This window comes from Rhipicephalus microplus, chromosome 5, assembly GCF_043290135.1.
Source record: "Rhipicephalus microplus isolate Deutch F79 chromosome 5, USDA_Rmic, whole genome shotgun sequence".
Taxonomy (NCBI): Eukaryota; Metazoa; Arthropoda; class Arachnida; order Ixodida; family Ixodidae; genus Rhipicephalus; species Rhipicephalus microplus.
The window spans coordinates 64,014,759-64,040,547 of record NC_134704.1 but is presented as its reverse complement, the minus strand read 5'-3'; the positions used below and the strand labels follow the sequence as shown (position 1 = coordinate 64,040,547).

At 47.7% G+C, this 25,789-nt stretch overlaps 1 protein-coding gene across 2 annotated transcripts in view; it reads left to right on the top strand.

Moving 5' to 3' along the window:
- LOC119174454 (dual serine/threonine and tyrosine protein kinase) overlaps nucleotides 1–25,789 on the top strand; it is a 120,841-nt gene that overhangs the window by 19,189 nt on the left and 75,863 nt on the right. The window contains exon 1 of one of the 2 annotated variants that reach the window (XM_075895616.1): nucleotides 12,128–12,337. The exons of the other annotated variant lie outside the window; for it this stretch is intronic. The gene's annotated coding sequence lies outside the window, so the exon portion shown is untranslated. Of the gene's footprint in view, nucleotides 1–12,127; nucleotides 12,338–25,789 lie in introns of those variants that run through there. 2 annotated transcript variants of the gene reach the window in all.

Here is a 25,789-nt window from a genome sequence, read left to right as displayed (position 1 = left end):
CATCGCGCATTTTCTTGAGGATTTTGAAGTTGTCTGCTGTGATGTTGGTGTTAGCCGCGACCTTTGGGTGGAGAAGCTCGCCACGCTGTTGCCACGCAAGATAGCGCATGTTTTGAATTGCTTACCCTTCGAGGAAGCAAGAGACTTCAGTTATGTTAGATATGCCTTGACAAGATATTTTTTTCTTTCAATTCATGCTGACGAGGAAAGTCGGAGCGATGAAGACAAGGTTGAAGCGCCACGAAGAGCGCTAGCAGTAGAAGCGCGTCGAGAAGCGCTTAAAGATAAGGCATGCCGAAAAGCGATGGAAGCTGAGGCCCGTCGCGAAGCACAAGCCGCAGAAGTGTGCCAGAGAGAGCGAGACGCCGAAGTGCGTCGAATAGAGCCAGACGCCGAGGTGCATCGCAAGAAGTTTGGGGCCGAGGCCCATCGCACGGCTAAGGACGCCGAGGCGCATCGCGAAGCGCTAGAGACGGAGCCGCTTCGCAGCGCAAATGATCGAGATGAGTCGCGTACAAAGGAGCTTGACAACGAGTCGCGTCGCAGGGCGCTAGAGGTTGACGCCTGCCGACAAGAGCTTGAGCAGGATGCGCGACATAAAGCGCTACAGAATGAAGCTCGTGAAAGAGAGCATGAGGCCGACTTCGAGGGCCAGAAAACAAGAGCTATCGACGACAGCGATAGACACCCACCGATCGAAGGCTCTGTAAGTGCGCTTGTTGGCTGCAAAGTCATCGGGACTCCCGTTCTGTCACAGCCAGGGACAGCTAGCAACGGGCCCGAGGGAACGCTAGCTAACAAATCGGGAGCTTCAACTCCACACAAAGAAGGCAGCACACTTGTGGGTAAGTGTGCCGAGACTGCCAGTATTGGGAGAAGTTCCGACAGAAAGAGGCGCCGGCATAAGCATAGCGCGGTAAAGACGACTCACGCCAAGCACGCTAAAGCCGCCGTTAAATGCTGTGACGTTTTCATTCGAGGCGCCGGGTTTAGTAGTAGGCGTAGGATCGCGAAAACGCTCTGTGGGAAATGTTTGAATCTCAGACCATCACCGAGATTGAGATCAGGCGGGAAGTCCATCAAGAAAAACCGAGTTTCAGTGAAATTCGGACGCCGAGATCATCGCCTGGTCTCATCTTTTTTGCTACCGCGTAGAGGCAATCACGTGGAGAAGCATCGCGTACGCCTGAGCAGTAACAAAGGCTATAGTTCCCCACCGTGGCGAAAGGGTCACTGGTCGAACGGGCGGCGTAAACGATGCAGTGCAGATGCCCCTTTCTTCGAGTTCAGCGGCTGTGGGTCAAAAGTCGCTGCTACTGAGTTCGGCGAACCGGGTGATTCGTCGTCCTTTTGTCCAGACCGCAACCCTCAGAAGCTGTGGAATGCGCGACTCCCCAGAGTTCGCTTGAGAGAGTGCGGCCTCGCTAATACGAAGAGTGTATTTTTTGTATTTAATTTTGGAGAATAACTTTTTCTAGTTTTGTCTTCTGCCGATGAGCAAGGAAGGGTTCTAAATTTTTGTAAGTTTTACTTGCCTTGTCATCGAAGAAGCTCACATTAATATGTTTGTTCGATTAATTTTGTTTTCATAATATTTCGAAAGGTAACAGTTGACGTGTTCTATTTTAACAGAGAAGGCTGAGTAAAAGCCCTGTTTAAAATACCTTCTTTATTTGGCATTACGTGTTGGTAAGCGTGTCAGTGTAGGTTAATTTTCACTTTGTTTTGTGTAACGCGCGCAAGTTTAAAATTTAGTGTTACTTTCTTACCTTATCGAGCGTGTTATCTCTTGTTTTGATGATCATTGGCTGCGCGCATTGAAGTGAGAGCTTGAGGAGGACGAACTTTGTCAAGTTTGACAATCTTATGCTTGCAGGCGATGCAAATGTGCGTGATTCGGGAGTTCTTGGTGTTTTAAATTGTAGTTTCGGTGCTAAATTGAGCAATCCTCAGAAGCTTCGATCGTCCAGAATCTGCCCAGGGTCACAATCGAGAATCGCTCACGAAAACAAAAATTCTGATTGGTTTAGCAGTGTCATGCACTGTAAAGGAGTGTCCGCATTGTGTATTCCTCCCGAGATTCGTTGCTCGTGATGCTATTTGTTAGCCCAGCGTAATCTCGAGGAAACATTTGGTGTCTGCTGGTCTGGCGACTTGATCAGCATTTGGAGGGTGCTTGCTTTGGCCGGAGTGGTTCGCCTTTGTGTTCGACTCCGTCGTTCCAGTGAACATCTGCAGGCCTTTGGAAGTCTGAACGGGCGGAGAGAGCGGAACGGCTACCGATGGTCAACCAGCATCCCTCCTTCCGAGCCGCGCTGACGGCTCAAAACTCCGGATGCATTGTCTGGCGGCGGGGGTGCTGTTGTGCCACAGACATGTTCCTCATTCGGGAGCGCGTCTCGCAGGATCGAGCCCTGTTTCGACGAACTGTCTCCCCCCCCTCCCAGCGCCGCCTTCCGTGCAGAAGAACCGTGCAGTCCGGGGATAACGTCGTTTCCTCGGCCGGACCACTTTGCAGTTCCGGGTACGGCTACGTCTCCCCCCTCCGAGCCCGAGAACTGGTCTAAGAGAATGGACCAAAGACGCTATTTAAGGCCGTGCCGGCCCCATGTTAGAAGATCTTGCCCCAGCCGACGTTGTCGTGCTGGCCGGCCCTGTACAAACGACAACCTGCTACAGTAAACGCTACTTTTGTTGCTGTTTTCCAAACGGATTGCCTCCCTGTTTCACCTTCGGACTAAGGCTTCATCGAAGTCCGCTGGACGGCCCGCCGCTCTTCGCCACCGCTACCATCGTGACAGAGCAAAATTCATAACAACGGGTGGAAGTCTGTTGTGGTCGAGATCTTAAACCTGGTGGAACTCGGTCACAATAGTACGTGCCCTGCGAGGCCGGGGTGCTGCTTTCTGCCTGTTGACTTTAATAAAAAAAGTCTACGTTAATAACCGCACTCGTTTTTGCAAGGAGCTCATGATAAGGTGGCAAAGTGTGATATAGTGAGTGGCTGCATGTGTAAGTGTGCACGCTGGCACACGCTAAACGTAAAATTTTGGCGTTTGCGACGAAGCAGGCGAAATAAAAAAAACTTCTGGTGTTGGCACTAGAACTGCCTCGTGCTCAAACAGCGGGTACCATTACAGCATAAATTAATGAACGTGTGGGGGAAAACGAACAGGGAGAGGGATAATGAGGGACTACTTGCATATCGACAAAGGGGGAAAGCAACGTAAACGAAAATTGCTTTCGTTGAGCGGTTTGTCAATTCAGACGTGAAATGTACTTCCTCCTCCATTCTGATTCCGACTCCTGAGCTTCCCCTGCCCCGCCGTGGTGGTCTAGTGGCTAAGGTACTCGGCTGCTGACCCGCAGGGCGCGGGTTCGAATCCCGGCTGCGGCGGCTGCATTTCCGATGGAGGCGAAAATGTTGTAGGCCCGTGTGCTCAGATTTGGGTGCACGTTAAAGAACCCCAGGTGGTCAAAATTTCCGGAGCCCTCCACTATGGCGTCTGTCATAATCATATGGTGTTTTTGGGACGTTAAACCCCACATATCTATATCCATCCTGAGCTTCCCCTAAATCATCCGTACGAGCATGAATTAGGTCACAGCGTGCAACTAGGACTGAAAGATGTGAAAGCTGTAGATATCGCTTATTTTTCTGTGAATACAAAGTGTTGACCTGAATGTTTTGGTCTTTGCATTAATCTTTGTCTTCTTCGTCTTAAGTAATGTCGTGCATCATATAGATTTACTTATTTAGCTCCTTAATTTAACCTAGTCACAATTACCTGAACAATACGAGCTAATTTTTGTCGCCGTTGCCGTGATGTCCCGTACAAAACCTGGGCGTGGTAGGAAGAAAATGCAGTGAATCTGATGGTGCCAAAATTAGTGACGTCCTTGTCTAGTATGAAAAACGCTTGGTATGAAGAGCATCATCGTAACGTCTTTCATATTATGCGTTTTTACTGGCGTGTTCACGGTAGTCTTGGTTCTTTTCTTTTAAGTATAAAGAAAGCCGTTTTTCAAGCACTGCCTCCTTTATTATTGCATGTTTTTGTTTCAGAACGATATATTTTTTTTTCCGAGGCTTTGCAAGCAAATTACAGTTTACCAACTGCCTCAGAGCTTACGCCGAACGAAAGGGAGAAAGTAAGTTGCAGACAACGTGTGGGAGCCGGCTAATACAGTAGCTTTCTTTGCCTCGACTACAAAATGGTAGATAAGTCACGTGACTTTGTTTGGGTTCCGCTACGGGGCATTGACTCCTTTCCCGGCTGTTTTTTAATTATCACGGTGAACTCGCGGCCACACGGATCCCGAACAGCTGGGAGGCTATAGAAAAAGATCTGTTAAGTGTAAGGGAACGAGATCTCTTCCTCGTCGATCGGCAACGCGCAGAATCGTCGGGCGTGTCCAAGCTAAGCGGAAGGCAGCAAATACTACCTAGGCAGCGCTTAAAGAACTCGCCGACTCACGTAGGTCAAAACTTTCAATTCACTTAACCAAAATAAGTTTTTTTTTGCACAGGGTTGTTTTTTTCACACTCCTAATGACAGTATGTTACAACCAGCCTTTAAAAAATTATCACTGAACCCGTGCAGTTTTAACGCGCTGCATATGCAATAGGTTACAACCTATCACAGCCAGGCTTTTCAAGAAAGGTAATCACGTTGTGCGTCCACCATGTCTGTTTAGAAAATGTAACTAATATCCACTTTTCACATCTCATTTTACGGACAGGAATGCCCTTTTCTTCATTACTCTTGTTATGTCGCTCTAAATATAGCTTTTCGGAGCTCTCAAAGGGACTACAAACGTCCTGAATATGCGATAAAGGAAAACATGTAAAAGTACACGAGCTCACTTTTTCGCGTTGTATAGCCTCGTTAAATGATCACACACCCTTCATAAAACTTAGAATACAGCTGTGTGGTTTTTATAGCACTTGAAAGTTTAGGAACGGAAAATCGTTAAAAGGATGAAATTCTAGCTTGCACAAATACTCTCGCTCTTCCTTTCGTTACAGCTTGCAGTTGAGCCATTGGTGTTCACAGCTTTTGCAACGCTGAAATCCCGTGCTCGCTAACTAGGCCCACAGTTTTTTGCCTTGTTTAGACTGTATGCCTCAACACCACTCGTTTATTTTGATATTGTTATTATTTTAAAAAATGGGTCCTGCTCGCCCCAGCAGAACCGTTCACCCCAGCAAAACCGCTCACAAGTTTGCCGCAGCAGAACCGTTCACAAATTCGCCTCAGCGGAACTGTCTGCCCCATCATTACCGCTCACAAATTCGCCCCATCATTACCGCTCACAAATTCGCCCCATCATTACCGCTCACGAATTGGTCCCATCATTACCGCTCACGAATTGGTCCCATCATTACCGCTCACGAATTGGTCCCATCATTACCGCTCACGAATTCGTCCCATAATTACCGCTCACGAATTCGTCCCATAATTACCGCTCACAAATTTGCCCCAGCAAAACAGCTCACAAATTTGCCCCAGCAAAACAGCTCACAAATTTGCCCCAGCAAAACAGCTCACAAAGTCGCCCCAGCAAAAGCGTCCACCCCAGCGACACCGTTCACAAAGTATCCCGAGCAAAACTGTTCATAAGTTTACCCAGTCATAATCATTTATAAATTCGCCCCAGCACAACCATTCACAAAATGCAAGGTGCACATGTGGTGCAGGTCACTGTGAAGATTGCGTACTATCGTCCGTAATGTCTTGATGCAGCGTTTGCACGGAGAGCTTCTTTTTGATGCCAGTGGACTCGTGCTGCGTACCGCTTTAATCATTTCGCCATACGTGCCGTATACTGGCCCCAATGGATACTTTCATTGCATGCAAGGTATACCTTCTTCGATTTTTTTTTCTTCGCTTGTGGTGTAGGCACAGCAAATTGGACATCCATCCAGTTACTTCACCATGGTTGCCAATATTACCTCTTCTTTTTCAATGGCTTGTCATCAATGGCTTGTCACGTCCATTGCTGACGTCAAAGGCAGAAGGGGGAGAAACGTATGATGACGGACGAAAAAAAAAAGTGTAAGAATCTATTTTACTGCTTTCGTAGATGTCTGCGAGCAGTACTGACCACACATGTGTAATCGAGCTTTCTGCGAAGTACTTAGGGACTGAAACGCATACCAGTACAAGTACTGTTATTGCAGTACAAATACTGCTATAACCTATTGCTCCCAATAACCACGTCATGTTGTTGTAAGTCTGGCCGCTAGAGGTATGTCCAGCACAGATATAGGCAATCGAGTTGAAATCACGCCAACATGCCAGGAATTGTGGACGCTGGAAACAAAGATTGCGAAAAAACGCGTACTCAGCCCAATACTTTCGTGCATCGATTCACAAGTACTGCACATTGTATCCTACGATGTAATGTGCAAGCCTTCTGCAGCATTTGCATGGACGGGTGGGGTGGGCAGAAGCTGGAGGGGAGGGGTGATGGGCTGGGTCTCAAACACACCCGGAATTCTGAAATTTCGCTTGTGTACCTGCACATGCAAACACCACGACAAAGTGTTCCTTGAGGTCATCTTTACAATGACGTCCATGCCGAGCGTTCAGGCGCCATAACATGTGGGCGATATTTCCGACTCGCCGTTTAGCTGATGCAGCAAAGAAACAGCCGTTAATATGTAGTGGCCGCGTATACGTGGTCATAAGGCGTCAGTGTTGCCGACTAAATGGTCTGATGCTTTGTCCGGTCCTGTCAACTTGTCAATAGTGTTAACGTATCGTTTTCAGTTCACTGACGTCACGAAACAGTCGCGCGTTTGTTCCCTTATCTGTCACGTTATCTCTGCGCGGCTCGTCCCATCTGGTGTATACAGACGCCCACGTAGGCAGGCCCTGTGAGCTGCCTCGACAGCCTGATGGTTGCATTGATGTACTCCCGAGAGAACGCTCCCAATGGCCGCCCGATAATGATCTCCCTGTGAAAAGCCATCAGTTTTGCCAGGCGTTTCCGAAAAGGTTCATTCTGGTACTTTCTGTAACCGCCTTATGTATCACCGACTCGCTCAAGCTCCAGAACACAGCAGCTCCCACCATTGGCGCCTTTCACCCGTTGCGAGACCCCAATATCAAGTTCCAAAAAGGAGATGCTTCGTGGGAGAGGTGTTTATCATAGAAAAAATGCAGACAGCACGAAAGGAGTAGCAGCAGTTTCCTAGCCCTGGCACGCCTATAGCATACAAGTACCTTTCGGGGCACTGTACATGAATAAAATTAGAAAAAATAAAGAAATGAACGCGCAACGTGTCACTGCCATGCAGTTGTCTCAAGAGAACTGAAACAGTGCACAAATCTGTAGCATACAAAAATAACGAAGTGTGTGTACAAAAAAAAAGCATCAATTACTGAAGTTAGCTGCCCTGGAATGTTATACCTACGCCCTCGAACTTGTTCTTGCTACTCAAGCGAACGGCACGATTTGCACAGCAAACGCTCAAAACAAGTTACTTTTTTTTACAGGCACTTTCTACTATTCAACAATCTTGCGGAATAAGTTGTGAGCACAATGAGTACCTGGACCTCTTTCATTCCTATTATGTAAAAGGGTATGACAGTGACTATAATTGGTAAAAGAATTTAGCCATAGTATTTTAATAACAGCATCCCTCTTATGGCGAAACTGAACTATGACTTCGAAATTATGATTCACAAGTTCTACTGTGTACTTGAAATCCCCCTGCCATATACTTTTTAAGGAGGGCATCATCGTCTATCTTGTTAAATATACTTCGTGAGGTGCTGTATTTCACGGGGTCACGAGTCCAGATCACAATTTATTTAGTCGTGGTGCCTGTGCTCCTAAGCATCCACTATTATTGAAAGGAAAATTTATCGATCTATACTTTGATTGATTGATTGATGGATTAAAACTTTATTTTTGTCCTGAGAAGACGCAGAGGAGACCCCGCGCCACCCGGCTAATCCCACGTTGGGGACCGTCAAGCCGAGCTTGGCGGCCCGTTCACGGGCACTCTGGACGGCCAGGGTTTGATCCTTAAGTTCGGGGCTGCGTAAGAGGGCAGCCCACCTGTCCTCGCTGAGGGCGGGGCCGATGGCTTCACATTCCCACAGCACATGATTGAATGTGGCTAACAGTCCACAAACGGGGCAATCCGCACTTGGATACCGTTCAGGGTAGGTGGCATAAAGAACCACAGGGTTAGGATACGCACTGGCTTGCAATAGTCTTAGGGTGACTGCCTGCGCCCTGCACAAGGCCGGGTGTGGGAGAGGGAATACCCTTCTTGACAGATAGAAGTGCTTTGTTATTTCGTTGAACGTAAGTAAGGGTTCCCAGCGAGGCAGAGGGACTGTGGAGGCAGCGCGGTCAGTGAGTCCTCGCGCGGCCTCGTGTGCGCCCTCGTTCGGGTTAGAGGTAGGGCCCTCAATCGACCCCAGGTGAGCGGGAAACCAAGTGAGAGAATGGGGCGTGATACTCTTGACGCTTTGGAGAATGTGGAGGGCCTGAGGGGCTACCATCCCGGTTTCGTAGGCTTTGATAGCCGCCTTGAAGTCGCCGTATATTGACTCTCTGCGACAATCTAGCATAGCCAGCGCGATTGCAACCTGTTCGGCTATCACGGGCTTCGATGTGCGTACTGTGGCGGAGCAAGTGAGCCTGGAATTTGAGTTGACGATGGAAACAGCGAATGCCTCTTGTTGGACATATGGCGCAGCATCCACAAAGCTTGCATCAGTGAGGTTGCTACGGACGTGCTCGAGCAGAGCTCTACCACTGGCCCTACACCGACCGACGTTGTGCGCAGGGTGCATATTGCGGGGAATGGGTGCGATGCGCAGCTGAGACCTGATGTTTATGGGAATCTGCATGGAATCGGGGCACTGGTCAATAGAGTTGAGGCCTAAATCATTGAGTATCTTGCGGCCCGATTTGGTTCCGGAATGCCTGAGCAGCTGTGACCGCTCTTGCGCCTCGATTATCTCTTCGTTCGCTTTTTTTTCAGCAGTGATACGCAATTACTTCGCTTATCGCCGCTATTTGCTAGACTCCGCAGCAAGCAGAGTTGTTCCTTCTATAGGTCCTCTTCCTGCATCTCTCCTCTCATTGTATCACTCTTTATCTATGTTGTAGCTTTCTATTTGTGTGTTCTGCAGAAAAAAACTGTTGGTGTTTTAAGAGGAGTCGTCTGCTCCTGTTCAAACGCAATTTAACTAATGGCGCCGCCTTATTAAAGCTAAATGTAAACGAGCATGCGGGCACGCGCATGATGCGTGGTGTGTGCGTGTGCGTGTGTGTGGGGGTGTGGTTGGGTGTGTGGCCCCGCCGCGGTGGTCTAGTGGCTAAAGTACTCGGCTGCTGACCCGCAGGTCATGGGATCGAATCCTGGCTGCATTTCCGATGGAGGCGGAAATGTCGTATGCCCGTGTGCTCAGATTCGGGTGCACGTTAAAGAACCCCTGGTGGTCTAAATTTCCGGAGCCCTCCACTACGGCGTCTTTCATAATCATATAGTTGTTTTGGGACGTTAAACCCCACATATCAATTAATGGTTGCGTGTGTGCGTGTGTGTTCGCACGCGTGTACTCATTAGACAGATTTAGTTGCGCGCCCACAGCAGCCGTATATGGACGCAGCATGTCATTGAAACTGGCTTGCAGGCTGCGTTCATACGGCTGCTACGGACGCGCAAATAAATGTTTTTGTTTTTTTGTACGGTGGGCATATGCGTGTTTTGAGTGGGCGTTTTGTGCGCGAATGTGTGTGAGCAGATTACCTTGTTTCTGCTGACGTGCATGTATGCCACTGAAAGTTGCTTTCTTGTACTTTGCGTAAAATTTTCATTCGTTTTTTTTTTGTGGAATGTTCACTGACAATTTTTATTGTGAAATTTTTTTCTGCGAATTTTTTTTTGCCGATATTGTAGGGACACGCACATAAACAAGGGGTTCCTTGAGTTCACCAAAGCTGCTAGCCCGAGATACGCGAGTTCCATCCCGGCCGGAGTGGTCGCAATTCGATGGAGGTGACATGCTGGAGGCCTGCGCACCGTGCGGTATCATTGCGCGTTAAAGAATACCAGGTGTTCAGCATTATACGCATCCCTCTACTACAGCGGGCACGCAATTGTAGTTTTGCCATGAAAAATAAAAAAATCATTATTGGCGGCTTCAAGAAATAGAGGGGCAGCAGATATTTTCCTGTTTTTTTTTTTTGTGCAGAGTAAGTGCATTAACGATATACTATGCATGCTGGAAGGCCCGCGTACGCTTCAGTTTGACAAAGGGGTAGGTAGCAGTAAGTTTTGTGCAACGTTCCGGAGTCTCTGAATGTTTACAAAGATATGGCACACTAATGGCATTATCAACGTTCTGTATTGTGGCCAATTCGTGCACACGCTTTACGTTTCGCGCGATTTGGGGGGGGGGGGGAGACGATATACAGTCATAACGCATGGTTACTTCAACATTTCTGCAAATTTTGGAGATGATCAGGCGTCAAACGGAATCAAGTACTCGTTAGGCAAACGCTGTGCAAGGAGTTTCTGTAAACATCGGCCAGTATATATACAAATAATTCCTTTAATTGGGCTAATAGGAATGCATCAAATATTTTCATCAGTTGTGACGCCGTAAGTACTAAGTAAATTATGACTGACAATGCATTGCTGTGTGAACGGGAAGAGTGCGCGCTAGCATCTTTTCCTGCAATCGAATTAGAAAAGGAAGGGAGATAGCGAAAACGTCCCGAACTATGAATTGTTCAAATAGTATATATACTAATCCCGTTGTAGCCAATCTATTTCAGTGGATATGCCGTCTAAACGAAATTTCCGATACTATACCGTATAGTCGTCTGTTCCTGTGCACGCTTTGTGAGTGCGCAGGAAGTTGTTACAATAGTTGTACAAGAGTTCCTATATACGTCATATGTTATTCAATCCGCGGGAAAGCGTCGCATCTTCCAACGTTTAGTACCGTACTACAGTCTTCACCGCGCGAACTTACTCTCGCGCTCAGTTTCGTACCTGACGCGCCTGAATATTTAAGCGTTTACAGTGATGAAGAAATTGCGTGTGTGCACACAGGCGAACACAGCAAGTTCTCCTCAGCCCATCCACGCTTGCGAGGCGCCCTTGACACGCGGTTGCAGAAACCTCAATCTTACCCCGTATCAGACGCTTATTCGCTTTAGGTAACTCTAAGTTTATCAATAATCCCATGCGTCTCTTCTGCCCCGCCGCGGTGGTCTAGTGGCTAAGGTATAGGCTGCTGACCCGCAGGTTCAAATCGCGGCTGCGGCTTCTGCATTTCTGATGTAGGCGGAAATGTTCTAGGCCCGTGTGCTCAGATTTGGGTACACGTTAAAGAACCCCAGGTGGTCTAAATTTCCGGAGCCCTCCACTACGGCGTCTCTCAATCATATGGTGGTTTTGGGACGTTATACCCCACATATCAATCAATCAATCAATCAATCAATCAATCAATCAATCAATCAATCAATCAATCAATTGTGCGCTTCTTCTACGTCAGGCCTCGTCTGTAATAATAATTGATGGGGTAACATCCCGAAACTCCTATGTGATAAGGAGAGACACCGTAGTGAACGACTCCGGAAATTTTGACACACGGCGTTCTCTTCAAAGTACGCCTATATGCATGCATCTAAAGCCCACGGGCCTGAGTATTTTCGCCTCCATCGCAAATGTGACTGCCGCGGCCAGTATTCGATCCTGCAACCTGCAGCGGATCAGCGCTCGAGCATCGTAACCGATAGACACCCGTGATGGTTTAACACCGAAAACCCGATAAATCATTATCACTGACCTCATCATGCAGCCAAAGCGATATAACGACGACTGTAAGGGTAGTACGTTACTGAGGAGCATTAAAATGCGCAAACAAGCGAGCTTATCGGGAAGGATCAGAAGGCCTGTCGGGACGCAGTGAACCGGACCACTTGGTTTATTCAGGCGATTACGGCGTCTCGCTGCGTCGATAACGTGAACAATACCGTCGGGCGACCGCGGAGATAGGCACGGCGGCAACGGCGGCGCTCTTTCTGCGGGGCGAAATCACGGCGGTGGCGGCGGCTTCAGCAACCTTTCGGCCTTCCGTCCGTGGCGAACAGCGACTTAAGTGGCGACCACTCTCGAGCCTGTGCCCACAAGTGAAGCGGATAGTTTCCCGACACGGTTGTGCAAGGTGTCCCGTGTAGTCTGCGAGCCTCGGCGACACCTGTTATTCAGCGTTCCAGCCTGGATCGTTGTGTGTATTCGCTTGGATTCTTGCGCCGTGCGACGCGCTTTTCCGGAATCGCCACCCAAAAAAAGGTATACCTCCCCCCCCCCCTTTTTTTTTTGTGGTGTTCTGCTCTTAAGCTGCTTCACTCACTTCCCACTAAAAGCCTTATTGAGGAAAGACATGAAATTAACCGGCGTTCAGCCCTACATCTACAATCAGTACATGTGGGTGGATTAATCCACTTTCTTATCCTTTCCGTCACTTCGAGGGATTCCGCAGAACCGATTTGCATTGTGCCATAATAGTACTCGTCCTCATGAAACACGCCTTAAGACATAGATTACCGTCTAAATGGTATACATTCGAGACAATGTTTTTCGATGCGGAAATCTCCACCAGACTGACCAAACCTTTCAATTTACATAACCCCTATCACTCAACACACCGCATACATTAGCTGGCTGTGCGAACTACGAGGCAAAAGAAATTGCATTTTTCGTAGAATAGTTGCTTGAGTGGCTGCGTATGAGGAGGATAGTTACCGAAAAATACATGCTTAAGGCTCCTTGCCGAGCAATAGTGAAACTATCAGGTGCTATTCAAATAGCCTACTGAAAGTTACAATGTCTGAGAAATGCCGACTAACATACAGCTGACAATGACAATATTTTAGACGCAGGAAGTTCGACGAGCGTATGAAAAGGGCAAGCATGCGTGGAACATTTCCGATAGACTTGATAACGGGTTTGATATACAGGTGTGTGTGGCGTGATAGGAGAGGGCTCTATTGTGACGTGCATATCGTGCGAGTCCCGTATTGCGCCAGACCACCATAAGCCGTGCAAAGAACTCCTTGTTCTTATTCGTCTGAAGTTATCACATATGCATAATAGAAAGCTTATCAGGCACTTCTCTCACACACACACCACGCTTCAGCGAGTGCGCGGTGTCTTTGCACTATGAAACGACGGTTAGGCATTTCAGAAAACGGGAGTCGGGTATCTCAACTGGCACAAATTGCTGCTTCTGCCGCTCCTTTTTTTTACTATTACCGATGAATCAGACACACACGATAACGGCCTCACTTTGCAACTTACGGCAGTCGTTCTAACTCGGCGGTTGGAAAACGTCAATAGGGAGCCAGAAAGATAACCAACCGCCACGTATCAAATGGGGCTCGTCAAATTATCTTCCATATTTCCGACACTTCGTAGACTCCTGCTCTTTTGTGTGTGCCCCACCGTGGTGGTCTAGTGGCTAAGGTGCTCGGCTGCTGATCCGCAGGTCGCGGGATCGAATCCCGGCTGCGGCGGCTGCATTTCCGATGGAGGCGGAAATGCTGTAGGCCCGTGTGCTCAAATTTGGGTGCACGTTAAAGAACCCCAAGTGGTCGAAATTTCCGGAGCCCTCCACTACGGCGTATCTCATAATCATATGGTGGTTTTGGGACGTTAAACCGCACATATTAATCAATCAAACTGTTTTGCGGGTGTTTTTTTTTTTTCATTAGTTGCTCATGTGAAAGATGGTACCTTTTAAAACGAAGCCTTCATCGGGTCTTCCTTGCCGGGAGTTTGCGTTCGTCACTAATATGCCTCGTTCATGTTCGTCATGGCCTCTTGACGCAAAAGCTTTTGCGCTTAGTACTGCTGGATACGGTGCACTAACTAGCTGTAGCCCTCCCGTTGTTAAGTTGCAAGTGAAATTTTCGTAGTAAATGCACGCCATGGGGCCTAGCACAGTTCTACCTACACCGAGAAGGTGGAGGTACCCGCGGAGGCTTCCGGCTTAAAATATAGGTCGTTCTGCGAAACGCAAACTTGCCCTCACTCGTATGCAATAACGTGCGGTTATATAGCCTTGAATGTGAGCAAGACAGTGAGTGAATATTCGAGCAATGAGCCTTGTGCTTTGCTTACAAAAGCGTTGTGCTTTGCTTACGTTGTAATTTGCTTACGTGCACACCTCATAGAGCGAATCGCAACCTATAGCCCGGTATCAATATAGCAATTATGTTTGTGTTCGTATTCGTACAATAGATCGTTTCCCGTTGCTTATAGCGTAGACACGTAAATACATACGCTATCGAATACCACAGAACACGAACACTATATATAACTCTTATGCTACTACAAGTCCACTAAAACACGTGCAGCTTCTTTACGGAGACATGCCTGTTTCCCTCATTTTGGCTCTTCATGAGATTACGGGCAGTGTGCCACTGTCCACAGATCCACCGCAGCTGATGCATCGTGTTGGGTCGTATCTTATTATGCGTGATAATAATATACGTGTGGTGTGGTATTCAATAGCCAACACATTTACGTGTCGGTGTTTTATTAAAAACACTGGAAAATGATCTCTCGTACAAACACGCACTGAATACTTGCTAAATAGATACCGGAAGGGTCGCGCTGTGCTGTACAAGTAGATGAGCTAGGTGTATAGACTCTGAAGCTGAATGCTTAGAGCACATGGCTGCTGGTGTGGGTGTGACAGTGCGGGTTGTATTCTTGAATACACGTAAGTACCGCGGTCGGCTGAAGATGGCGTTGGCGACTATTCCATTTGAACAGCGCAGGGTTTTTTTGTTTTTTTTTTTAATGCTTCTGTAATTGGGCTGCCTTTATCTACACGTGTCGATAGTGGTCGACTCCCTAGAACCAACGCTTCGGGATGGAGCCTCGTCGTTTTGTCGTGGAGAGAGAGGTCATCTCTTCGATCACTTAACCCCGTCTTTCATACGGTGAACTCACGCGGACAGCTTATTACAACAATGCCTAGAGAGTGGAGTGTAAAGAGAACACATGTCGGTGCACGACGAACAAAACACTCGCCGCTCCGCTCGTCTCACACCAATGAACGATTGCACTTCTATGACGTCTCTCGATATGGCCGTTGCGTCACTCCTTCTGCACGCTGCGTCAATGCTTGTGTAGCGTGCGCACTCAGCCTTTCCATTATTGGGATGCGAACATTTTCTCTGCAGCACCGAAACATGTGTGCAGTTCGGAAGGTCGCACCTGCTCACTTCGACGCATGCGAGCGTGGCTATATAGTGCTGGCATTGCGCTGTTATACTCCTTTTATCCGTGTAACGCTGCGTGTATATGACGCAATGTTTCGTGCAGTTGCGAAAAGTGTGCAATCACGAGGACGTGCATGTTCATGTAGCATCTCGGTGTCTTAGACGCAGAGGTGGGCAACGCCAGGTTTTCCGATTTTCGTTGGCCTCTCTATAGATTGGACTCTTCTTTAAGCTTTCCCCCTCCTCGCATGACTTCATACGGCTGCGATCCTTTCAGTGACAGTATAAATGCTCTCAGGGGGTAATTATAGCAAACTAATGTTATCGTCCGTTTCTGGTGACGTATACTGGGTGGAAATCCGGAGGCTTACAAAGAGGGTTCAGAAGAAATGAAATTGAGGACGATGCAGAGAGCGTTGGAAACTAAAATAATAGATGTAACCTTAAGAGACGGGAAGAAAACAAAGTGGGTCAGGGAAGAAATGGGAGTTAAGAATATCATAGGTGAAATGAAGAAGAAATGCAGATGGGCCGGGCACGCAGCACGTAGGCATGGTCATTAAGGGCTACAGACTAGATTCCAAGAAGAGGAAAACATGAAGGGCAGACAGAAAGATAGATCGGCTGATGAGATCAAGAAGTTTGTAGGTATAACGCGGCAGCAGAAAGCACAGGACTAGGTTGATTGACCGAACGTGGGCAAAGCCTTGCAATGGGTGTAGTCATTATGAGGAGGAAGAGAAGGAGGATGAAAGTTATGGTCACTTCCTAACGTTACTATTGCCGATGTCACACCGTCACTTTTGAATGTGATCGAACCTGGTTCGGATATAATTTGGTAGTGATTGACCTTTTTACACAAGATCTGAAGATGGTCAATTATTGTTTGCTGATAAGATCCTAATCTAACTTAATCGCGATCAGCAGTGCGTCGTGCGACACTGGTATAAAACACTGATCTACGTTGTTAAATTGATTGTCATTTTTCGCAGTGTTACCACTCGTTACTTGCATTAAATGTCTGCCGGTGGTTTGAATGGCTGGATGTGCGAGCCTGAAACGCATGTATGCCTTTGGTTATTCCGCTCCTTGTCGTTTTGTTGTTCACAAAGCACGAGATAGAGAGAGAGAGAGAGAGAAATTTGCTGACTTTAGGACGATAATCTTTGCACATATCCTCCTGGCTGGCATACCAAAAATAAGGCGAAACATTGTCCAAGCGCCGAAACAAGTACAGTATCATCCACAGTTAACTGGAACACTCGAATGCAGACCATCAGTATTGCTGGCTCTCTAACAGCAAGCGGTTATGAAAACTATCTGCATACACATACACATGAGTAGTTTGTCAAGAAGAATCGCAACTTTCAACCACCAGTAGCCTTATGCATAATTAAGCTACTTTGCTTCCGTAAGCTCATTAAATCTAAACATGCAACCACTCAGGTGTTCCTTTTAACAGTGGACGCGTCTGTACATTCACGGAAGCTCACGCGTGCTAGAGCTTTCCACGAGGTGTTTGGTGGAGTACGGCAGGGTTTTAAAAGAACATCAAAAATTAATCAAATAAAGTAGTGTCGCTACGGGTGAACAGAGAATTGAATATTTCGTGGTGAACAAAACTATCAACGCTCTGCTTAGAAACGCTAACAGCTTAGTGAACAGATCACGTGACAAATGTCACCTTCTGGCTCTAATGAAGTCGTAATAAGAAAAAAAGTCGAGCTTGCATCATTCCATACTATATACATCAGACAGTGCTACAAAGCCTAAACTCTTATCTCACTGCTTACTTTCACGACTGAACATGTATTAATAGTGAAGTAACAGTGATGTTATACATTGAAGCCAGCCTAAGTGCAGCTGAAGACGTGTGAAGTAAAAATGTCTTGCTAAAGATCTAGGGAATGCTGATGTCTGGGATGGGAAGGCATCACAGTATGTCTCGTTCTGGGCAGACACCTGTACTACTACTCTGCGAGACTGAATGATGCACTGTGTGACGTGAAAACCATGCACTACATGCCTGACAGTATGGATTAAGCGTACACTTTCAATTGTTGCATCAAGGCGGCATTGCAGCAGTTCTCGTAATGTTCATGTCGAGTTTCAGTGTGGTTCGACCTCAGCGCTTCCTGAGGTGGTGCTTTTAGCACCGAGTAATCGGCTCTGTAGGTCAGGTCAACGGCGTTGAGAGTGATAGATTTGAAATGATGGCCATTCCTTAATCAGGCAGTGAAAACATCCATCAGGGCATCCGCTTTCAGGAGTGCCCATACGCGAAAACGGATGCCAAAAGCGCTCTATCGGTCCAGACGCTTCTGCGCAGAGTTGCACAGAACTGGGGGCAAAACGACGAGCTGTTGCTATCCGAGCATCCATGTGAACACAAAAGCTCCACTTGCGTTATCGGTTAAGGGCGGTCTGTCGAGAACGTGGAAGTCTCAGCATTGTCAGCCGACCACTACAGTGCACGTGTGAAACAATGGTTGACAAGCAACGCAAACGGCTGTTAGCGCGCTCACGTGGATGAGCTCGCGAGAGTTGGAGCAAAAGAAAGTCATTGTTTCCTCTGGCTGTTGACCGGCAGTGTGTACGTGGTGGAGGCACTGTTCGGCAGCTCGCCACACTGCTCCCGTTTTTTTTTTTTTCCAAAGCGGAGCTTATTTTTTTCTGTCACGTTTGGTGATCCCGTTAAAGTACACGCTCGGTGGTATCTCCAGACCGATGGTCAAGTATCTGCTGTGTTGACGGAGATACGAGACGCGAGTGTCAGGTTCTTCCTTTTGTCTTTATCGTTCGGGCTATTTTGGCTAAGCTTGTGAGTGCATGTGTGTATCAAAAAAAGAGATCTTGACGAACGCGACAACGGAGTTGACACTTGAAAAGCTAGTGAAGTATCCTAACGTGTGACACCGGCTTCTCCTTCTCTTGCATGATGGTTGCCGTCAAAAAGTAATAAACAAGCACAAAACTACAAAGAACATAGACGAACACTTGTGGCTTAGTCCCATTTCTTCAATACAAAAGAAAATGTCCCCTCGGCAAAAAAAATGTTTATGAAAGACAAATATTAACAGAATTAAGTGCCCACGTAAAACAAAAACGTTCGCCAAAATGTTGTCATACCAATCATTGAGCACTTACTCAACGATCGCTCAAGTCGGTCTCTCAAGTGCCACCCTCAAACTTCTTTATAGTTCTGTATGACAAAAAAAAGTGTGACACAAATTGGTCCGGTCGAAAAAGAGCGCAATCTGGCTAGGTGTGCTCGAGATTAATGCAGCCAGGCAAACTTCGCCTTCATGTCTCACGCATTTTATGTAGATGCAGCATGAATGATGAAATCACGCGCAAAAATTGTGCCCCCCCCCCCCACACACACAGGCATGAACAAATCCAGAGTTCATGGAGATATTATAAGGTGAAGCGTAGTCACTGTTAATCGTACTTGGGACAGCACCTCGGCAAACAGACCCTGGCGAGAAGACCAGTCTACTATCGTTGTTCTCCTACTATTTATTACACACGTAACCAGGGCTGTTGCGTCAGCAGCCGCAGCTATACTGAGGGTCATTCAGTGCTCTCTAATGTCAGGATAACAAGTTCAAGCTTCAAAGAATCTAGATGTGCTTTAAATTTGCGTGAGGGAGTGCCGAAAACACATCAGCTAAAGCTCTACTGAAGGAGAAGCTTCATTACTGCAGGAGCAAAGAAAGAGAGAGAGAGAGAGAAAAAAAGAGAAAGAAAGAAAGAGCGAAAGAGAGAAAGAAGGAAAGAAGGAAAGAGAGAAAGGAGAAAGATTGTGGAGGAAGAAAGGGAAGGAAGGAAGGAGGGAAGGAGAGTAGGAGGGTAGGAGGGAAGGAAGGAGGGAAGGAAGGAAGAAAATAATGCGAAGCCGATAGGATTGTTCTCAAAATATGTATGGACTAAACCAACCTCGACGCAGAAGTCGAAAGAAAAAAAACGAGCACGAGAACTCAATTTCGAGTTTGCCACCCATCGCAGCAAACTACTCGTGTACACAAAGAATGTTTATCGCTACGTTTACTCTTCATTTCGCGGCATGCGCACGTCCTAGTCACCACGTAGCACTTCAATCGGGGTCGACTGTCGTGTTTACTTAGATAGTTCTGTCGAGAGGATACTTGACACTCTAGTCAGGATTATTTGTAGTAAACCGTGTTCCGCCCAGCTTGGGTCACTGCGTGCTTCAGTCTGAAGGGTAAAGCATGTGCTGAGGGAACCACGTGCGAAACGAAGCGCTGCTTTCTGATGCTGCTTATTTGCCACTCGTCCACAAACTTTTCCTTCACCTGCTGCTGCTACTGGATATGTACCACGCTTTTCGACGGTAAGACCAATCGTCTGAAATTTTTCTGGTGCCCAACGTAGTCGAACCAATTAATCTGTCTACTACTGAAAACTTTTATCTAAAAATCTTGTCCTATGAAAACAATTTACTTGTCAATGTCAACTTGGACTTCGCAGCGTACTCCTCAGAGGGCGCAGCGTGTTCACAATAATGCCTGAAAGAGGAACGTGGCTGCATACTCGTCTCGTACAGCGTGCTTTGACGTAGGCAATACATGGTGTGCCGCTACATCGCTGCAAAGTTGAGGACATTCATTGTGCGACGGTCTATGCCAGCTTGTCACGTCTGCTTCATTGTCGTTCAAATTGACGATTGCGCGCCTGCTCTTTCCCTCTCATAATCCAACCATAGAGTAATCCGACCGTTATCCTTCGTGCCGCACAGTAGCGCACGTAGCCTAAAAGCGTCAATTTATGGTGTTATCGTCCTATAACGGTCCGCATTCTGCGCTATCGTTTCATTTTTATGCTCCCAGTACTTTGTCAATCCTCTCACGTTCATAGCAACAGTCCAGAGACTCTAAACTATCCTGATTTCTCAACGTCCCCTGTAAATGTGTAGGAACTATTGATCACCTTTGTGTCGTTTTGCCCAATTCGGACATGGCCGGACTCTCCAGTGAACTTTCAGGAGACTCGATGATCGGCACAGGAGAAATCTTGGCACCCTGATCTCGCAGTTGTAGCACTTAACAACTGTACTCGCACTAGGCATTCTACAGGATAGTTTGAAGCTGTCAATATTGCACGCACAGTCGTTCGTCCCCTTACGCGCAGCACTGTTGGGGCATGCACAGGACCCGAGTACGCTATCGCATTTTACTCTTGAAGTCGAAGCTCAAGCGTCCTCAAAGCTTTGTGTTTCAGTCTCTTTTAGCCCCCTTTTCTCCTGTCCGTGGATAGGGCGAAAACTGAATGGAGTCTAGTTAGCCTCCCTGCCTTTATTGTATTCTCTCTCTCCAAACCTCTCCAATGCTCAGAAATTACTTTTACGTGTCCGGTTTGATGCCTCTAGGGCACGCAGACGGGAGTGAGTCTTACCTAGATGGCAAGGAAAAGGATGTCTATTTCAGGCAGATATTGCTTTGTGTGATATGCAGGTCCCACCAGTTGCCCCCATTCAGATAATGCTGGAAACATATCCTATGAAAGCACAGCGCGGACAGGCGAACCATGCATACGGCTTATGTAGTGCGACAGAACATGCAGTTCCCATGCTGGCAGTCCGTAAACCATTCAACGCAAGGCGCTTGACCGAGACCCGCGCCTTACGACACAGCGCCCAGAGGTGAGCGCCGATTGGTACCAATGACAAACCAGATCTTTCTCTTTTAGAAACTTCGGGAAAAGTTTAATAGGTGGATTAAGGTATGGATGGACAAAGTTTACCATAAGGTCACTCGGAACGCGCTGCAGAGCGCAGCGGACCATTTCAACGTCGGAACAGAAAGGCCATGTCTATCCGCTGCGTTGCGGGTTCTTTGGACTGCTCATAGCTGTTTTTCGAGTCCGGGGCTGAAAAGAGCATCCTCCTGTTTGGACGACTTCGTGATATGACATCGCCACCCCGTAACGCGGAGCACCGTCAGAACATGTGGTCTAAGTGGGCTATATCCACGCATAACGAACATGCGTTGGTTTGCTGTATTTCCGGATAAACATAAGGCAACAGTGCGGCTTTAGAGCACACCCTTACCTGAAGTAGCCTGAGCGTGAGAGTCTGTGGTCTGCTTAACTTGATGTGACGGAAGTTGCTGTTTTTTTCTCAGGTAAACGTGTCTATGCGGAAAACAACCTATCGGTAATTGTTTCGTGTGAACAGCCTACACGGTGAAGTGCTTCAAACGCTTCTGTCACGAGTAATAGGCCATAAGAAGAAAGAAGGCGATAAGGAGCGGGCAAGATTTGAAACGGCACGAGCACACGCAACATAACGTGATGATCGTGGCGCGTGGCCCGAGCTGTGATATGGGTGCAAGCTAAGGCGAGGTGGGATTGACGACGGGCGCTTGCAAGGAGAAGGTCACATGGCCAGCATGCAATCGCAATGTTGACAAGAGCGTCAGGACATAGACTCGGCAATCTGTGTAGTGGGCGTCCCGAAAAGTATACGGAGACCTTGACCTGCTTCGAGGAAGGCTGCTCGAGATGCAGCAACCACTCACAGCAAGCGCTGACGTCTCTGGCGCAAGTCCTCTTTGAAGTAAGCTGACGAAGACAGTCCCCGGTGGGCCACGTCAGCTCGCAGTACCGGCTATCCCTGAACGCTGCTAGGCCTAACCTCGGGGGGTCTCCGTCACTTCAGCACCGACATCAGGAGACGACTACAGCGGGCGACCACGTCGGTAATGGCACGTCGGTAACGACTGGTCAGGACATTGACGAACAGTGCGTCAGTTGTGACAAGTAAGGCGACGATATTCATCTTGAGAAGCACTAAGGATGTAGAGATGTCTGACAATAGTTAAGGCAGTTTAGCCTGCAAAGGTATTTCGGAGGTTTACTTTAGGATTTATGACAATTTGTTTTGTACATTACATATTTGTTAGAGTATCATGAGTGTATAATAAATGGGTTGTCTTGTGAAACGAGTCATGTGTCAGTCCATCGCCCTCAGCCGCCCGTAATCCGTGACAGCTTCCTATTTATGGCAAGCTCAACAGAGCTCAACAAATAATGTTCAGTGTTTGAAGATGATTACTGATGATAGCAACGGACAACACGAGTGTAAATGTCATGCCTCCATTAACGTCGACAGCGTTTTTGGAAGTGTCGCCCGACGGACGAAGTGCCACTGATGACTTGTCTGACCTTGTGCTTCACTCCTCGCGTGGATTTTTTATATCAAAGAAAGTCAAATTGGAACAAATGACGACGGACATAAAGACGACGAGGTAGACAAGGAAGTGCTTGCTTTTGACTGTCTCATTTTTGAGTCCAATCCCCCTTGTTGGTATGAGCCAGTTTCTCATAGGAGACAAAACTGGACTTGCGCTAATGCGACTTGGTAAAAATGCAAGACCAGCTATCTTATAGTGGTCGATCCTAACGAAGCACCATGCAACTACGCGGGAATTCAACGTGTTGGTGTGGCACGCAGCTCGACGCAATCGCTTCTGTGCAGAGAGGACAGAACTTTAGCCTGTACCACTCCCCCTTCCCCCACCGTTATGCAACATGGCTTGCACCAATGCCACCAGGGTCGCCAATGACATTGCTTGTGTAACAGCATCGCGCCGAAGGGGACGTGAACATGCCTGCGTAACATCCATGCAGTTGTTATCGCAGTAAGGTCACTAAAAACTGGTTTGTTGAGTAAACCACCACGATAGCGGCTGCACCAAGTTATGCCAAACACTCGAAAATGCAAAGCCCTTCGTTTCACGCAGATGCCGCGTCCTCGTTCCTTCATGATACCAGCGCGCAGTACGTGCAGGTAAACGAATAAGCGTACAATCGCTATGTGTACTTGCATATCTGAGGCAGGCGACGACCGAGGAATTCCTTGTGCAGCCTGCTGCAGGGACTCGCACCGAGGACAATCAACCGGACATCCAGAAGAGATATACTGCGTGACTGTAGGGACGCTAGCCGAAGTCGAGATGCGCGTTGATAGGCTACGATACACTCGGTCAACAAAGGGCACCCTGCCATCGTTGCGGGCGTACGCTCTCCAACGGTAGCACCGCGATCAATGTCCGCTGATCGAGGACGGTTACGAGATAGAGTACACGCAAGCGCTCTTGTTGCGCAAACGGAGTAAACCTCCTGCATGCAACTTTTTTCGTACAGCTTCTCTAGTTAAGAGCTCTCAATACGTCCGAAAAGGAAGCTTGTTTTTTTGGAAATCACGGAACTCCCATGTCTTGATGTCGCTCGTGTTCGGGACCAAGACTCGACAATGGAAATCGGAAAACCTAATCCTTCTAAGGCTTAATAATGTCTTTTCCCTCTCACTAGAATGAGCTGTCGCATACCAGCTACCACGGCTGTTGAAAGAGTTTACGTGATTCTTTACTCATATATGGTGCACGCCTGGTTGGGTCAGTGTTCTTATACTATATGTAATATTTTACGAAGCCAAGGTGATATCGCTATTACCAGTCCAGACCTCCACTAAGTGTAAGTACTGCAACGGTTGAGACAAAAAGACAACGCCTGTCTGTCTTCCAGGCCAGCTGATCATGTTGATGATGGCCTAAATGAATGGCTCTCACCCACTTTGTGGGATTTGCCAACAAACAATTATTGAGGTAGTGGATCACATATTACTTTTAAATATGATTTTTATTTAAAAAGTTAGAATAAAACAAATTTTACTAATTTACAGATTTGCAACCAAAACCGCCTTGATTCGATTAAGAATCTTTGTACAGCAGAACAAATACCCCGGAGACAATAACATAATGGGGAGGCTCCTAAGGAAAGAATATTGTTTTTATTCCGTTTTTGTCTTTCTCCTCTTCATGCTAGCCAAGCACGCGCCCGTTCCCGAACGTTGCTTCATCCACATTACACTCGGCCACGCGGAGAAATTAAAAAACCGCATTATCGGATGTTTGGGCCAGTTCGTTAGACGGGTCCATGTTGTCTAGCGTTACGAATCACTCAAACGTCTCTGGAGGGCGGTCTTGTCTGTTGCGTGCTGGACGGTCTGAGCCATGCATCGAAATTACCTTGGGAGCCGCAATAACACTTTCGTGTAGACGAGTTATGTTGTGCCGCGTTGGCAGTCGCAGGTCCCCAGGCTCTGGACAGAGAAGTGCCATAGCTATCGAAAACATCTCTGGCGTGCAGTTCTGATTGTTCCTCGGCGGACATTGCAGGTGTCGTTGCATCTGCGCTTGGCTATGCTGGAGTGTAAATGTTTCCTGCGGTCGCCACTGGCTATTTAGAGGAGGCCATAGGTGCCATTGTAGCTTCTCTGGTCGCATTTGTGGGCGTACTGTACCAGAATCACATCGACAGGAAGACGATTGCGCTAATGTGGCGTGGCCGCAAGGAGACCGTCTGTTCATTACTTGCGCGCGTCTCCGCAGCTTTGCAAGTGATAGACCGAATCTCCTCGATGTTCTCCCTCGCACGAGTTTAGGAGTTTCTTTGTCTGTGTGCGGCGGAGTGTTTCGGGCACGAGAAGATCTGGCCCCTCCATGTGCTGAAGCCCTGGTGAGCTTGGATGCGGCCTCGGCAACTCTTGTGGCTTCTGGGTGGTCTGGTCTGGCGTGGGGGGTAGCCTCATAGCTGCTCTCTTGCGTGGCAGAGAATACAGCTCGCGGCCGATCGTGTCTGCCACGTGACACTCGACGCCTTCATTGGGGTGGCTGCTGTGGGTATCTTCAGTGCCGAGACCATGTCCCTCGTAATCTTGATCACCAAGGACACAGATAAATTCCTTGCGCTCTTTCAGCTCTCCACAAAAGGAGTACGTGACAGACACGAGAAGAGCGCCGCTTCATCCACATTACAGTAGATATACCGCATCTTCACGGATGTTATCACATATTTGCCAAAACAGTTTTACACGAGTACATGCACGTCCTGGAATCTACTTTCTGCGAACGCTCTGGTAGTGACAACATCGAAAGCTACTTGCGATGTTTTGCAAACACCGCGAACGCGTGGCTACAGAAGAGGGGCAATTGGCGAGACAAAGCAAAGTGAAACAAATCTCAGTGGCCTGCTTTTCTTTCAACTTATCGACGAGCAACAACACAATCTAGACTTGCGCGTGACCTGTGGTACACGCACGTGCGTTCGCGAATCCACCTCCAGTTTGTGTGCGTTGCGGTCCTGTGACGAGTCCTTCAAGCCACGTAGGCGTGATTCGTGGCGAGGCACACCGAATGGTCCACTCGAGTTGAGCGACCTTCGAAGACCGCATGATCGCAATGGAAATGAGATCAGGCTCGTGTGGTGACAGCTACTGACAGCGCCAACTTCGTTTCTGTTTGTGTGCTTCACTTTCATTGCTCAGTTAGCAAGGTTGATTGGCATAATGAACATGGCCAATGACGTCGCTAAGTTGATGTATATATGAAAAGCTGGATGCCTCAGCTTATAATACAGGACAATAAAGGGAAAATAGCAAGCGTTAGTCCGCCAGTTTTCTTAGACAAAAGAGTTCGGTATTGATGAACGA